This window comes from Megachile rotundata, chromosome 7 (assembly GCF_050947335.1).
Source record: "Megachile rotundata isolate GNS110a chromosome 7, iyMegRotu1, whole genome shotgun sequence".
NCBI classification, from domain to species: Eukaryota; Metazoa; Arthropoda; class Insecta; order Hymenoptera; family Megachilidae; genus Megachile; species Megachile rotundata.
In genome coordinates this window covers 4,394,951-4,411,998 of record NC_134989.1, presented here as the reverse complement: position 1 = coordinate 4,411,998, position 17,048 = coordinate 4,394,951, and the positions used below count along the sequence as shown (strand labels likewise).

The following is a 17,048-nucleotide window of genomic DNA, read 5'->3' as shown; positions in this document are numbered from 1 at the left end:
CGGCCTGCACGCCACCTCACTGCTGTCATCACTGACGTTAGCGATGACGCTCGACCCTGCTTAGCGCGCCGCTTTAAGTGTTTGACCTCTGCGAGGCGATTTAGCGCGAGCAAATGAGAATCCGCTCGAAAGCTCAACTTCACCGACAAATTTCAGGTACTTCTATTTTACCTATCTTTTTTTTACTAATAGGTACGATTTATAACATGGTTTCTAAGCAACGGCTTTCTTGATAGTTTGAGACTTCAATGTGACTTGGAGAATTTAGATTTTCTATGATCTTCTATTATGATCGCTTATGAGGTTGATTTCTTTGTTGTTGTATTACAGGTACACTGAGCTTCAGGAAGGCACTGTTTCTTGTTTTATGGTTCTTTAATCCTTAGATGATGCGGTGAGCGGCTCTGATGTGCTGATCTAGGAAATGGTGGATTTGTTTGAACTTGAGATTCTGGAGTTGAGGAGGTGAGCAGTGGCAGAAATATTCTTGTCGTTCATATGGTACAGTTTTTTTGGAAATTCACGTTCGGAGTTTTCTTAAAGAGGGTGTATTTTTTAATTCAGGATGTACGTGATTTTTAGACAGAATGTGCGATGTGAGGCAGTTTGATTAAATATTCACATACGGAAGCTACCTTTGATTCCTGTCAATGTCACCATTTTGAGCGGTGTTCTGAAGATTCTAGAAGAGTTAGATTAGATTGGAAATAGGTTACATTGGTAATATGCTATACAGATCGCCATCTTAGGTATGCATTATAGTATTTTAATATTTTTATCTTATATATTATGATAATAAATTATGCAACATTTGTACACTAATGTAGTATTTATTTAACGTAACAGATATTTATTTTTGTACTGCATATTGTGTGATGTTCATGCATTATACAATATTTACAAGTAGCATAAATAAAATAATATTTTATTTAACGTAGAATTGTGTTCTATAACAATATTATACTAATTATTTTATTGTGATAGTTATTTATAATTAGTAACTGCATTTCAAAAATAGTAATAAATAATATTTATTATTTTTTAAAATAACTTTTCATCAAGTATATCTTTGGAACAGATAGAATTTTTGAAACATTTTTCAGGAGGTTTATCTTTAGAACGGACATAAAATTTATGACATAGAGTAAATTACGAAAACGAGAATGAGATATAAACTTTCATTAAGAATTTTCATTATCAACAGGAAAAGGTATTAATCTTCTTCAGAAATGAAAGTCTCGTAAGTTAGTTTCATGATAACGATGAATAATGAAAATCTGTAATCTAATTTCAAAATTAATATAAACAAACCGTCACTTCATAGTATTTTCAACCGATATTAAATTGTAATAATAAAATATTTCGAATTACAGTTTTTTCTGTAGACAATTTTCCATTAAGTGAATGACTAGATTTAATAATTTAATATTGCATATTCAACTCACGATACTATTTAGTTGAAAATTCCCTGATAAAATTGATACAATAAAATAAAAATATTCTGGAGAGAATTGTAGCTTTTCTGGATATCTCTTGAGAATATGCCGAAGAAATAAATATAAGCAATATCCGTTATCGGAAACAGATTGAAACGAAAACAAAACACACTTGTATCTCACAGCCTTTTCAAGAATTTACGTAGGCCGTTATTTTACGCTCGACTAGTCGATAAATCAATCTTCGAAGACAATTTAAGCCACACAACTAATAAAATATGTAGATAAAATTCAATGAAAAGGAAAGCGACGATTTCACATATATTTGTACTGTACACTAAACTGTTCATCTGATTATTGATAGTGGCAAGCACGATGAAGCGTTACTAAATGAACTTTGAATTCAAGAATAATTTAAATCCTTTCCAAAATACTCGGATCACATAAACCGCAATGTTACGGTATAACGTGAATTGACGTTAAAGTTACTGTTGGACGTCGAATGACAGAGACGGAACCTAATTATACAGCAACCATAAAATGTAGGGCGATACAGCTGAAATATGTCCACGGAATATTTTAGTAGTTAATCAATATTCATGTATATTCAGTAAAATTAAGGGAAATGGATTATCAACATCGAAAATTAAATTTGCGGATCCAGTTTAGTAAATGGTAATATAACTAAAAGAAGTATAATTAAAATAAAGTAAGTGAAATTAAAATAAAATAAATAAAATCAAAATAAAGTAAATGAAATCAAAATGAAATACGTATGATACACATACGTTTATATGAAATCCAAATATAGTCAATAAATAAAAAGAATAACAAACATATATTGCTTGTAATAAGAAAGTAGTAGTAAGGGGTAGTTAATCCTTTCATTCAGAAAATTTGATTAATAAAATTGGGTAACAATTGTAAGACAAATTTTTCCTAAAGAACGTAATGTTCTTTTTTTTTACCTAAAAAACATAAAATTTCGAGCACAATAAAATTGATACTACATTTCTAATTTACAGTACGTGTTCATGACAACGACAGGGTTACTAACAGCTAATGCTAATTAGTCATTTATCTTAATTTGACTTGCATTTTAATTTAAAACTAATTTTAGTTAATCTTTCTCATTGTCAGTCTCAAACTAAGACAATCTTCTGCAAAATTACAGAATCAAAATCTCAACTTGTACTCCAATCTTCCTCAAAATTATTAATATTGTTAACATTTCATTTAATGAAATATTAAATGAATTATAATGAAGTATGTAAAGAATGTTAATTATCTTTTAACAATTCTTAATAATCGTATTCTAACAATAAAACTAAGTGTCCATAGTACAAAGTACTGATTAAATAGTTCGTTTTGACGTACTTTGTGAATCAGCCTGTACTTCAGTAAATATCATGCAACAACATGTACGATGGAGTTTGGACTCGAAATCGACGGTGACGAGTTTGTGATGGTAAATGTCACAACTGAATGTGGTCGACATGAAATTATAATTACGAGCATGCGGCTTTTGCCAACATTATAAAATGTTGTCGGAACGAGAAAATGTTCGGCAATTCAAAGAAAAGTTGGATAAACATGATACTGAGTTTGAAACGGGAAGTGAACATAATTATAATCGTACGTAATATGTCAGAAATTAGTGGCTGGTATTTACCAGACGAATTCCGTATTGATTTACAAGCAACAGAAGACAGATCATTCGATAGCTGACAGTTTGATGGCTTTGAAATTTCAGAACAAAGCGTCGGTACACGATTTTTTGAATATAAATCTGTGCTACGTTGAACACGTTGCTTGATATTTTATTTTGTTTCCTAAACTGACTTTTCCATCGTTTGTCATTACTTCAAAAATATTGAAACGTTGTTCCTGTTACGTAATTCCTGCGTTAAAAAAGATTTATCAATATTTTACTGTTCATTTCCGGAGAATATGTAAAATACTCTTTCTGTCTGAGTGTAGTTTTATTATAAAATGCGATTGTTTCGTTTAAATTGATGGAAATGAAAAAGTTAATATTGAACGTTACAAAATATTAATAACAATTTTATACAACAGCAGCTCTGAATAACGTTTCTCTCAATACTTTTCAGCTGATTGAGTTAATATTCAATTTTTTACTGTTAACCAAACAAACTTTGTTGATGGAAAATAAATTTATCATCAGGTTATAAATAAATTTAAAACCATTATTTCATCTGGTTAATTATTTTAGCAAATATATTTAAACCTGCCTTCATTTATTAAAAATCACATGAATTTAAAATATGTATACGTCATAAGCATTTTAATAAAAAACAAAACTGTGAAACAAAAAGAAAATAAAAAGTATGTGCAAGAAAAGGGAAGTAAAAGTGTACATGAAATAAAAAGACAGTAAAAGGGAAATATGAAAGGTTTATTTCATCGAATACATTTAGAGAGAACAAAATTCCTAAAAGTAGCTTAATTTTGTTTTTGCCGAAGTAAAATGAGTAACTAAAATAAAAAAAAACAACTATTCGTATAACTAAGATAGACTTTGTGGATATCGATCGAATAACTGTTTATAACAAAATGTCGGGTACACATTTTCTACTTATAAAACACGCATCGACCAGCGGCACAGTTCACTGTTAAAATCCTCGTAAATCTTCTTCTCCATAAAAGTCGAATAAACTGCGAGAGCACAAAGCGGCAAGCATTAAAACGTCCCTGCAAATTCAAGCGATGGTCTACGACCCTCTCGTAACTGTTATAAGGGATAGTCGAAGGACTGAAAAAATATTCTCTCTCAAGGGTGTTTGTAAACTTCAGTGACAATTAGAAACGTGGAAGTGAACTTTATATTGTGCTAACGTTGCACAAATTGAGTGAAATACGCAGCAGAATTTTATAACAATATTTAGGTATGAAGTGCTTTTTAATTTGTAATGCTTTCAAAGCAACGAACTGAATTTGAAAATGTTAGTTGACAATTGGAACATTTCTAATTGGATGCAATTGTAAATCTTGACAGCAGGATGAAATTAAAAGGATGAAATAAAAATTGTAGAAGTAAATGATGTGAAAAGTTAATATTAAGGAATAAGTATGAGGAAAATAGTATAAGTATAGTTAATAAGAATTTGTAATTTGGAAGGTACTAAATTATTTTAACGAATATGAATATTGTTTTAATTGTCGCAATGGATAAAGTGGAATACTATCATGAAAAGATATAAAATAGCAAATATTATTTACAATGATAAATATTGCAGATTAAAAATTTATATGTATTAAATGCACAACTTATTGAAAATCTAAACGAACAAAATATTGAAAATCGAACCCTACAAAATGAACGAAATATTAAAAATCAAAACCTACAAAATGTACAAAATATTGAAAATCAGAACGTATAAAATACGGAAAATATTTAACATCAAAACATACAGAATGTACAAAATATTGAAAATCAATAAGTACAAAATATACAAAATATTTGAAATCAAAACGTATGAAATGTACAGAATAGAAAAACTAATTAAATAAAAATAATAAAATGTAAAAGAATTGACCATGTGTCACCAAAAAATGTTACTATACAAAATATATTTTCTAATAGATAAAGGAATACATTTGAACAGCAAACAGACATATATAGGATAGTACAAACGATTGATCAAATCATTCAAAGCATTCAATGAATAAATGAAAAAAGGCTCTAAAAAATGATTGAAAGCGTTTGAATGAAATAGATTGATAGGTACCAATATTGTAACAAACGTGTAATCTTTCATCAAATATCACGAAACTCAAAACACATAGGGCTTTAACAAAACCTTCACAACATTCAATCGAAAAACAAATAAAAAAACTCTTTTAAAAAATTGATGATTAAAAGCCCTGACAGAAACACAACATTCAATCAAAGAAAAACAAATAAAAAGAAGAGTTAAAAATTTATGATTAAACTTTATGATTAAACGAATATACACATACGAATTTACATTTTTTTGTAAATATGTACATATATCCAAAAGAATATTTAGTATTACATATATCTTTTCAATACCGCAGCATAGGAGTGTATACTATCTTTTACATATATTGTACTTTATATTATAGATATACAACAAAGCGTAAAGATGGCTTAAATTTAATACACAAATTAATTCACGCACTGTTAGAAAGCACAACTGTTCCTTAAAATCATTATATCTCAAAATCTTTAAAATTTTTAAAATTTTTTAAATCTTCAACATCTTTAAAATCTTTAAAATCTCAACCGTTCACGTCGACGACAGTTTTGAACGTTTATAAATTACAAATGTTTCATACAAGTGCCTTCACACAGACCTTCAAACATGTCTTCAAACGACTTACAAAAGAATTTTTAATTTTTTTAACCAGTGCATCTTATATGAAGTTTCAATAATTTGTGACCATTTGTACAGACAAAAGGCTTATAGAGAAAATAGAAGGTTCAGTTATTTCCGCGCAAGAACAGAGCGTTCGTTGTACGCTAATTTCATGGTAATTAATAGTAACCCCTCGATAATTCGATGAACCCTCAAACTCCCTCGGAGAGGGTTGGCCAACCCTTGTATCCTCTCAAGGCTATCCAACAAAGCCACACCGTTGCACCGATACTGAACTCTATATCGTTGGTCGCTTTGATCTTCCAGACTCCCCTGATAAACGTAGCTTATGCTTAACTTACAATTTAACACGGAATATTTTAATTGCTTGCATAGAACGTGAAACCCGTTCTATAATTACGGGTAATATTAAATAGTTCGGAATTTTTCAAATATTTTATATTAGAAAGAAATGCAACTTTTTTAAATGCGAACTATTTAAAAATAAATAATCAAGACTTTTGTAGTGATTATTTATTCATATTTAAATAATGTTGATCACAGGAATATGTTTTTAGAGATGATTGGTGATTTCATAAAGGAATATTGAAACACTTACGTAGTAATTTAAATCTAATTTTAGAATCTTTGAAAATTGAAGCATGTAATTTTTAAATTGATATTAAGTTGATATTTTTGCTTTCTAAGTTTCTCAATTTCTAAGTTCACAAATTTCCAAATTTCAAAGTTTTTGAAATACTGATTCCTTGATTTTCTAAGTTCCTAAATTCTTAAATTCCTAAGTTCCTAAATTCCTAAATCACTAGATCCTTAATTCCCCAAATTCCCCAAATTCCCCAAATTCCCCAAATTCCCCAAAATTCCCCAAATCCCTAAATCCCTAAATCCCTAAATCCCTAAATCCCTAAATCACTACATTTCCAAATCACTAGATCCCTAATTCCCCAAATCCCTAAATCACTAGACCCCTAATTCCTCAAATTCTCCAAATCCCTAAATCCCTAAATCTTTAAATCCCTACATCCCTAAATCCCTAAATCCCTAAATCCCTAAATCCCTAAATCCCTAAATCCCTAAATCCCTAAATCCCTAAATCCCTAAATCCCTAAATCCCTAAATCCCTAAATCCCTAAATCCCTAAATCCCTAAATCCCCAAATCCCTAAATCCCAAAATCCTAAAATCCTAAAATCCTAAATCCAAAATTTTCGAATTTCCAATTTTCTAATTGTTAAAATTTCCAAATTCCTAGATAATCAAATCCACAAATTTCCAAATTCCCAAATTCCTTATATTTTAGTTTCGCAATTTCGAAATTTCCAAACATTCAAATTCTTTAACCAACAAGCTCCCAAACTATCCAATCTCCATACATCCAAATCTACAAACTCCTGCTAAATATTTTTACCAAAAAACTGTTCACCTAATTCAATATATCTCCAATTGCAATAATTCTTCGTTCGTACACACCGACAATGGCAATATAACGAGAGTGTACTATAATTCTATCGAGTGGTATATATGTATACGATGCTTGTAACGAGCCAATGAATAAATTATATTGTCACAGGGGGCGTCGCTCGTATTTCCATGAATGCCAAACCACGAGATATGCAGAATAACAACGTGGTCCCGAAGGATGTGGAGGAGCCAGGTAATAATATCTTTTCGCGTGTCAATCGCATACGAGAGCTATTAGTCATGAGTTATTGCTTCAGTCGAGGGAACGTTCAACTTCTGGCAGCCGATCGCAGAAGCAATTAATTATTCGGCTGCTCGAGTGGCGAGCAGATGATGGAAATTTACACGAATTATCTCGGGATCGCGATATAAGCGACACAAAGAACATAAATTTGCATTTTGCACACAACGTTAATCGCATTAATCGCCGAACGATACGTTCCGGGGAACCAGATTAAGCAAGTCACAGTTTTAACTGTAATACTCTGTGACGAGCATTTATTTGTTCAAGGATTATTATAAGCTACTTGTTATTCAACTGAACAAGGCCCGAGTTAATGCAACGAATAGCGTACGTTTCATTCAAATGGATTTATTTATCACGTTTTAATGATTTATCGATAAAATAGCGTCGGAAAGTTCGTTACTGCTCGTCGAATGCAATCAGCAATTGTATTCTGTAATTCTTTTATACTGTAGATTGAAAGTCATTTTATAAAAACGTGCAGTAGATTAAAAATTCCGTTTCGTTATTTCCGGGATTTTTCGTTGGTGAGAAAAATGATGTGTTGTTTAACATTGATTGAGCAATTTTTCAAACCTGCAGATTGATTTTTGGTTTACTTTCGTGTCTCAAACTAAATGAAAACTAAACTGTGTATGACGTAACGAGCTATAAAATATACAAAACGGTAATGATTAAGATAGTTGAGATTTTACTAAAACAGAACATGGTCTAGTACATTATATATATCTACATAAACAGAGTATAACATTAATAAAATAAACATGAATGTAGTAAGATTTTATCAAGCAGTTTGACGAATATTTGTTTAAAATGAGAAATTTTAATTTTGATGAATCAAAATGCATCGAAATGAATTGATTTTATTTATTAAATGTGGAGAGTGAACCCAAATGATTAATAAAATGAATTCGTAATGTTGGAGTTGTGATGATATGAAGCGAATCATCATCAAAGGGCCTATCCTTGTTTCAGGAGATGTTAGACAATCACGAGGAACACGGAGTTTCTCTCTAGAGACACGTTCCGCACGATACTATTACAAGATAATGCTAATATGTTATCAGGTGTTGTGATTATATACAAGTGGGCCTACTTAGATGCCATACCATGATTGATTAGGCGAATCGAGCAACAAACTGAAACCAATTTAATCTCTTTCATTCAGTTACTGTTAGATTCAGCTACTTCTATCTCTGTTTCATTCGATTGTTAATTCATCGTTTTATCTTGAATAAATTGCTAATGCGATTTTTTATTGCATTGTTGATGTAACTGTAACATAATATAATACTGATACAGTTAAATATCTTGTATATTAACTGTCTTTCAATCAATTTGTACTATATTAACTCATCATATACATATGTGTCATGTCCTTAATATACACGAATTAAAATATGTAAAATATGTCTAACAATGTGATTTCTCATTAATCGTTTTTATAATTTCAGTCCTATAATATGGTTGAATTAATGAATAAGAAATTAATGAATTACAATTAATTTTGATACTAGAGTATTCGATGTTTATATGGAGATTTTTTAATTATTGTATTTGAATGGAGAATACAAATAATATTCGCAAAGTGACTGACAAAATTACAAGCGAGTGAAAACGAATATAACGAATATAACTCGTTGAAAGACTGGTCGATAAGTCATGACCGTTGTTATCGATCGGGTATACGAAAAATGACAAGTTTGTCACTAAAAGGGAATAGTAAAGATATTTTCGACAAAAATGTGGTGATTAAAAAGCGTGTTATTCATATCTAATTTATATTATTCTCTTAATATTTTTAATCTTGTTATAATAAATATTGTCAAGACTATAAACCGTGTGTCCTACTTATAAAGACTTTGATTACTAGTTGATCATAAGATCGATAATAATGTCCTCATACATTGGAAAACCAATTAATAAATTGTATAATGAAATTTTAGTACATTTGTAGTTGAATAGTTGGAAAGCGAAACTTTCATTGCTCAACCCGGTATTATAAATATTCGATGTGCTGAAATTAAAAATCAGTTCATACTCTTGAACAAGGCACAAATATCGTTCATTTTCGACGTGTCGAGCTAATTAGTAAAATTGAGCGTCCAGTCGGTCGGCGTGTTTGCGATTGGACGGCCGCAAATAGCCAGAGCATTCGGTGCACGCGCCACCATAAATACGGATATGGAGGCGACCGAATGGATAATTATGACCGCTTCCTCACTGTTTCGATAATTAATTGATGCTCTGATCGAGATCCACCGATAAACTCGGTTACAGCCCTCTATACGCATTTGGAACACGCGCGAAGGGATATTGTCAATCGTCGTTGACCGATTCGTTGGGCCCTTAGAGAGAATATAATTATTCCGCTCCTTTGTATATTACATAGTTCACTAAATAAGCAAACGTCTAGTAAATTCAACCTACTTTATGTTTGTGATTATGAATCACATCCATGATGTGCCCTGTGGCAGTTATACATATTAATTTTGTTGTGACGTATTCTTAAAATCGCAAAACCATCAAGTTTCTCTTTACGCCTTTATGCAGCAATTCCGATGCGGTATAAAAGTGTGGCTTTCGACTTGCTTGTCGGTTTTACCTATCTCGAAGACACTTGTCATCGAGCACAAAATTCTATGGACTTTCAGCTGATGTTTGTCCTGGCAATATCGAGTTAAGACTAGTTTAAAATATTTATTGGAAAGTTGTTAGTTTATTAAACTATATCGTTGCGGCACAATCTTAAAATCGTAAAACCATCAAGTTTACCTTTTTTCTTTGGAATATTCTTGAACAAACAACCATTACCTTTTGGAGCTGTTTATTACAGACAATTTGTACTTCCAAATTTTTATATTTAATATATTTTGTCAACACCTAACAAACTTTATGGTATTATAACCGTCGAACCGTCAGGTGACGAGCGATGGCGTAGTGTTTACCTCAGATCAAACTTGACCTCGCTACGAACATTTTATAAGGACAGTTCTCGTTTCCTTGTCTTAGTATCTTTTTAACCAATCCAATAGTTCATTTTAACCAAGTTAATTGTCCATCCTCAACAGCATAATGTTGCCACTCCACATTTCAATTTTTGACAAAAATATTCTTTTTATACTGTTCAGATTCTCTCGTCAGCTCTCAACGAGTCAAGTATAAAATTTTAGAGTCCATAGCTAGGGAGTGTTCTTTTAAAATGAAACAAGCAGACTTTCACTTATAAATAAATTGAATATATTTATCCTCAAACAGCTGTTAGTTTATTTATGTGGTGCTGAGTGGTGTCACTGATCCACAAATTAAATTAATTTGCATTATCATTAAGTTGGTCCACTAGCACACAACAAACGCTAATAAAGAAAGTTTACTATGAAAATATTACAAAATTATACATTTTAAGGATCAAGTCTGGGATCCGAATATTCCCAGCATAATTTTTGGAGTTTTTTTTTACTTCTGGCGAAAAATTTATGTTTCTGCGGCCCTTGTTTATTTTATATTGTTTTGGTTAGGAAAGACAAGAACAGTACATGTTTGGTTTTCAAAAATGTGCAAAAGTGCGACTTCGCAATTCTAGTATTTTGTAGCCAAATCCAATATTTTTTTATAGTTTTTTTTCGAGAAATATTCAGTAGATTATACTTCAGAATTCTACAGAGCCGGATTTTGTAATTTCTTTTTAAAAATGTTTAAAAAGTGTTTATATAATATGCCTTCGTTTGTTATGAAATTTATATTTCTAAATTAGACATTTAAAAATTCGTCAACTTATATATTAAAAAATTTGTACTGTATATTAAAAGACTTTGAAATATGTAGATTTGTAGATTTGTAAATCTATAAAGTCGAAATTTCTAAATTAAAAAATACGAAATTCAAAAGATTTCAGAATCAGAAAATCTGAAAATTGAAAGACCAGAAAATTAAAATATCAAAAAACTGCAAAATTGGTACATCGGAAGATATGCCAAGAAACAGGAAAACCAGAAAATCGAGAAATCATACAACTAGAAAATCAGAAAATTGGAAAAATCAGAAAAACGAAAAAGACGGAAATATAAAGTCTGAAAATACATAAACTCGAAAGATTGAAAATCTAGTTTTACCACAGTCCGCACTACGAAACCAAATAATAATATTCCTATTCCGCAACGAAAAGTAACGCGTCAGCATCGAAAAACCAAAAAGTGTAAACGTCATTTCGCATGTAGCTCACAAAAGCGCATTCGATTTACGATCCAAACAAACGCAGCACCGTGCGATTGTCGTTTTCAGTTACGTCGTTGCAACTATATGTACGTGACTCGTTTGTTCATCGCAAAATCTGCCACTCCTCTTTTTCCATTTTTATTTTTGAAAAAAAAAATCATTAAAGTATTAATGAAATTTATTCGACGTATTTGCAAATCAACTTACACAGATGAAATGGTTCGCAAGCCTGAATCGACTGTTAAATGATTCTTTAACAGACTTCATTAAGCAAAGAATTTGCACAAAGGATACAGGCTGTTAGCTACCTGCTAGTTCACATTGATATGTTAACATCGACGTTGTCCTTCAGAAAAAATGCATACCGTTTATTCTGCTCGACGAGTTTTATGAATAAAACAGCGAAACCGTAGCATTCAACAGAGGAATTTCATCGAGTCTATTTTGTCGGCATTGCTTTTTAATGGCAATCGCTGTTTGCTCGTGTTTTTAACCTTTGTGTTGCGCTATATGTCACCGTGAAATGTACAAACAATCGAGTCTCGATGAAGTACGAGGGTCATTTCATTGCTAAATAACCAAATGGTTGTGTTGTGAAGAACGAACATGTAAGAAAAGCGATATTTCACAATGCTCACATTGGTACTGTTCACTATTGTGGAGAAATGTGGAAATATGAGAATTTGATAATTCAAAGTGTGGAGAATAAAGGCATTTGAGAATTTGGAAATTTTAGGGTCAGAAAATGTAGAAATTTGGATGTTTGGAGAATAGAGTTTCTGAAAACTTTTAAACTTGGAAATTAGAAATTTTTAAATATACGGTCATGAGAATTGTAATATAGGAATTTGGAGATTTGATCATTTTAATTTTTGTTTCTGTAGTAATTTATGGCATTGAAAAACTGGAAAATTGAATAACAGAAAAATTGAAGAATTGAAGAATTGAAAATTTAGAAACTAATTTTATCTTCCAGAATATATACTCAAGATTATTTTGAATAAACCACATTATAAATATGTAAAATTATTTAAACTTATTAACTTTGCTTTTCACCAAAACTCTTCCCTAAATTGTCAAACAATAGAAGAAACAATTATATGTATAATTTCTGTTTACACACCCTGTAAGGAGTCTTCGATTAAAAATTTGGGTTTTAATATAGTGAAATAAAAGGTCAAGTTGAATAGTTTTTCAAAATCGTTCAGCTATTCTAGACGAGATTAATTCGTAATTTCGTGTACGCAGTGCTGTTTACGACCTAGACAGGAAACAGCTCGTCGAAAAAGGGCGCGGACGTAAAACAAGGGCAAAATGAGCGAGAGTTGTGGGAGGTGTAACGGCGAATGGGGTGGTTATGGGGTGGCTAGAGTGGAAGCAGAAGTGGGGAAAACGGACGATGGGAACTGGAACATCGTGTTACCTTTACGCAACCTTTCGGTATTTTCACATCAAACGAAAATGCTATAACTTCGTTCTGTGGAGTGAGGATAACAAACGTTTTTCTTGTTCTTGACATTTAATACTTCGTACCAATTTTTTCGTTATTGCTTTATTTTTATGATCAAAGGTTCGATAAACTATTGTGACAAGTAGTATATTATATTACATTTCATGTGATTTTATGTTTGACGTAGAAAAAATAATTAAGATAGAATACTGGTTCAGTTTTATGAAGACCTATAAATCATTGTATCATAGGACATACGTATTATATTATATTTTGCGGAATTTTGTGTTTGATGTAGAAAAAATAGCTGAGAATATTGGCTTAGTTTTATGAAGGCCCATGATATGTTATATTACATTTTATGTTATTTTATGGTCGATGTAGAAAAAATAACTAAAATGGAATGTTTAATCAATTGTATAAACAACGATTTATAAAGATTATATAAACGTTTATGTCAAATAATACATTATATTATATTTCAAATAATTTTATGTTAAACCTAAAATAATTAAGACAGAATATTAGTTTATTTTTTTGTAAACCATGAACCATTATGTCAAACGACATATGATATTTCATGTAATTTTATGTATAACAAAGGAAAAATAATTAAAAAATAATATAATTATATACAAATGTAAAGAAAAATACAAAAATCTTTATAAATCGTAAGTTTAGAAACTGTTGAAGTAGTTGCATTGAATATAATATATAAGATAGACGTTCAAAAACAAATCGACAATAATTTTCAGTTACATAATTCCCTTTTCTTTAATTATTCGTCTTGTAGTTCCGCGTTTTGTAGTCGCACGTCCGATAACTGTACGTGCGGTAAGTACATGTCCAATAATTACTACTCCGATTCAGAAAAATATTCCTTTTTCCTCACACTTTTCGCAGTTGAGATTTTAACCTTAAAAATTATTATCGGTGAAATTTCACTGTACGTAAATTACTTGCACCAATTATAAATATTAATTCTTATATTTTCCATTTAATAGTAACGAACAGCGCAAGATTTAATTGGCTTGTATTTTCATCAATGACTTTTTAGATAAACTGAAATCACTAGGATAAAATTTCATCTACAATATTATATTATTTAACCATAGATCGTAATTGTTAACATTACAGCCTCTAAGATTATGAATAACATTAGCTTATAATTATTCACAAAACTTCATAAAAACCACAAACAAGTAACTGCGATACGTTTCTTTGTTACCATCCTTTGTTAACACTACACATAAATAGTAATTGCAACACTTAAATAAGAACAAGAAGAGCATACAAGGAGTCACATCCCCTAAACAATTGCGGTAGAGACGTCATTTTCACCCCGTCGACATCAACCAGGCACAACTCCTTTGAAAAGCAAAGCAAGCAGCGACGGAGCATTTCACTGACAAAAAGGGGGTTGGAAGGAGTAATCACGGAGGGTTGGTGAAACAAGCGTGACGATGTTCCCGGTGTCACAATGTCGGTATAGATCGAAAAATCGAGGAATAAGGGTGAACGAATGTGAGGGAGGGGGTAGAAAAAGCGACCTTTGGCACGCAGGTGTGCGAATCGACTGATCGCGGTGGGGGACGAAGTTTCATTTAGGTCGCGACGAGTGCCGGGAATGAGAACTGTAGAGGGTGGAGCACCCCTGTAGAGGGTGTATTTGAGTGCAGTGCACTCGAAACGGCGTACAGGGTAACACACTGCTCTTATTCCCATCGCAGGTCGTCCGTAATTTTTCGCGATTCCTCCTTTGCTCCCTGTCCCGCTTTTACAACCCCAACCCACCCCCAGCTCACCCCTCGTGGCCGCTTTATGCGGCCGGCTTTTTTTCCCTCGAACGAGCTGGCTGGCTTCGTTTCGTGCCTCGTGAACGAGAAAATGTAAACGGAATCGCGGATTAACCTCATTAGCGATTGTGGCGGTGCGCGTTCACCAGCTGGATTTCCAGCTGGAATTCTCGATTGGCGGCTGTTTCAAACCACCGAACCATCCTCGCGATGACCTTCTGCCCTATTTTGTTTTTACACAGGGTGTTCAGGAAATAACATTACTCGAAGTGTTTCTCGACAATTCCGCATAAACATACCTTTATCGCTATTAGTAACCGTACCTTTATCGCAACCACTCATCGCATTATTCATACTTATAAATTTATACACCGTCCACTATGAATAACCACATAAACCTTCCATTCATGGGATATGAAGCGTAAAATTGACTGTACAGGATGTTTAGAAAAGTTGAAACCAATAATATACTACGTATTACTAAGGTTAAATAGTTGAAAAAGGTTCATGTAAACTTATGCCTAAAAATGTTTTATTAAAAGGATATAATGATTCAGAAAACGAGTAAATTTCATTTTATTTATTACACTAAATTGTATACGTATTATAATCTCAATAACAGTTATTGTTTACACGAAGAATGACTTGATAATGTCAAAGTGCATTTACTATTATTTCTCATACAGGTATAATAATTAAAAGTTCGGCAAACACTAATTTGACAAATGGATGTCTGCATTATTGCAGAAATAGGAATTTTCGAACACGATAGAATTTTTTGATAACTTCTGCAAAAAATCATAAATATGTTCAAAAGCATATATTTTCGGGCATAAAATATAAACTTGTTTGATCTATTTAATCACTATAGGTTTGGCCCTAACCTTAGTGGACACTATATATAATTCAATATTTACACGGATTGATGCATCTAAAACACATAAATTGATACTAATTGATAATAATTGATACTGGTTCTATTTGATTAAATAAGGAAAATATAGGTTCATGTGAATTAAAAACATAGGTATGTTAATAGATATAGTTTGTATCCCGTCATTTTTTTTTTTGTATAAATTGTCACATACAATAACACAGAACAGGTTATGAATTTTATAGAAATACCTTACAATTTCATGTTTATAAACAATTTGGATTATTTGTTTGATATTTTTATGAATGTTTATATATTTTCATACTTTCTTGCTTTAAATAATTGACGACAATTAATTGCTGAGATATCATAGTTCAAAATTCGTTACATCGCACTCTATATCATACGAACGTTTAATCTAGTATAATCACTACAAAAACTATTTTTGTGTTTCCACAATTTCCAATAACGAAATTGAACGGCGGTTTCCAATATTCATCAGAGATATTTTTTAAAAATTCAAAAAATCAAAAACATAAAAACTTGAATGCTTGGAAACTTCAAAATCTAAAAAATTGAGAATATGAAAATTTGAAAATCTGAAAATTTGAAAATAATACATCTAGTGACTTAAAGACCTAAAAATATGAAGATTTGGAAATTTGAAAATGTGAAAGTTTAAAAACTCGAGAATCTGATAACACTGCACCATATTACACTTTTCACAAAAGTATCAAACGAATCAATGTCCATTAAATCCGAATTTTTTGCAGAAGTTATGTTGAATCAAATATGATATATCCGTCAAATGAATGGTTTACCCATTTATAAAGAAAACAGGGAACTTGAAAGTGGAGTGAGAGGCAAGGAAATGTCGGATCTGTTTAAGCAGCTCGTTAAGTTTCGACCAACTTCGCGATGGCTGCTCAGTTTCGCAATTTCGCGGTCATTATGTTTGCAACGTTCTCCTCTTATTCGTAATCCTGTCTATCACGGAAGCTTGTTTATCGCCTCGCGAATTTGCTTAATGTGGAACTCGAGTGCCATTCATTTCCAAGCCTGAAAATGCGAACTTCCATTGGCTGGCTGAAATATGACCGCGAACAGAGTACAAAAACCTGAATTCAGCGAAATTTTTGTGCAAAAAAGATTAAACTGAGATTAGCCCATTTTGTTACTCACTATATGTAATTAAAAATCTCTTTAATCGCC

The 17,048-nt window shown here is 31.5% G+C and overlaps 1 protein-coding gene and 1 long non-coding RNA gene across 2 annotated transcripts in view; one reads left to right on the top strand and one right to left on the bottom strand.

Moving 5' to 3' along the window:
* LOC100878748 (uncharacterized) overlaps positions 1-17,048 on the bottom strand; it is a 911,930-nt gene that overhangs the window by 218,155 nt on the left and 676,727 nt on the right. The window lies entirely within an intron of this gene.
* On the top strand, positions 75-1,221 carry LOC143264815 (uncharacterized). Its single transcript, XR_013038774.1, has 4 exons — positions 75-156; positions 331-465; positions 565-749; positions 1,104-1,221. It is a non-coding gene; the product is annotated as an uncharacterized LOC143264815 (long non-coding RNA).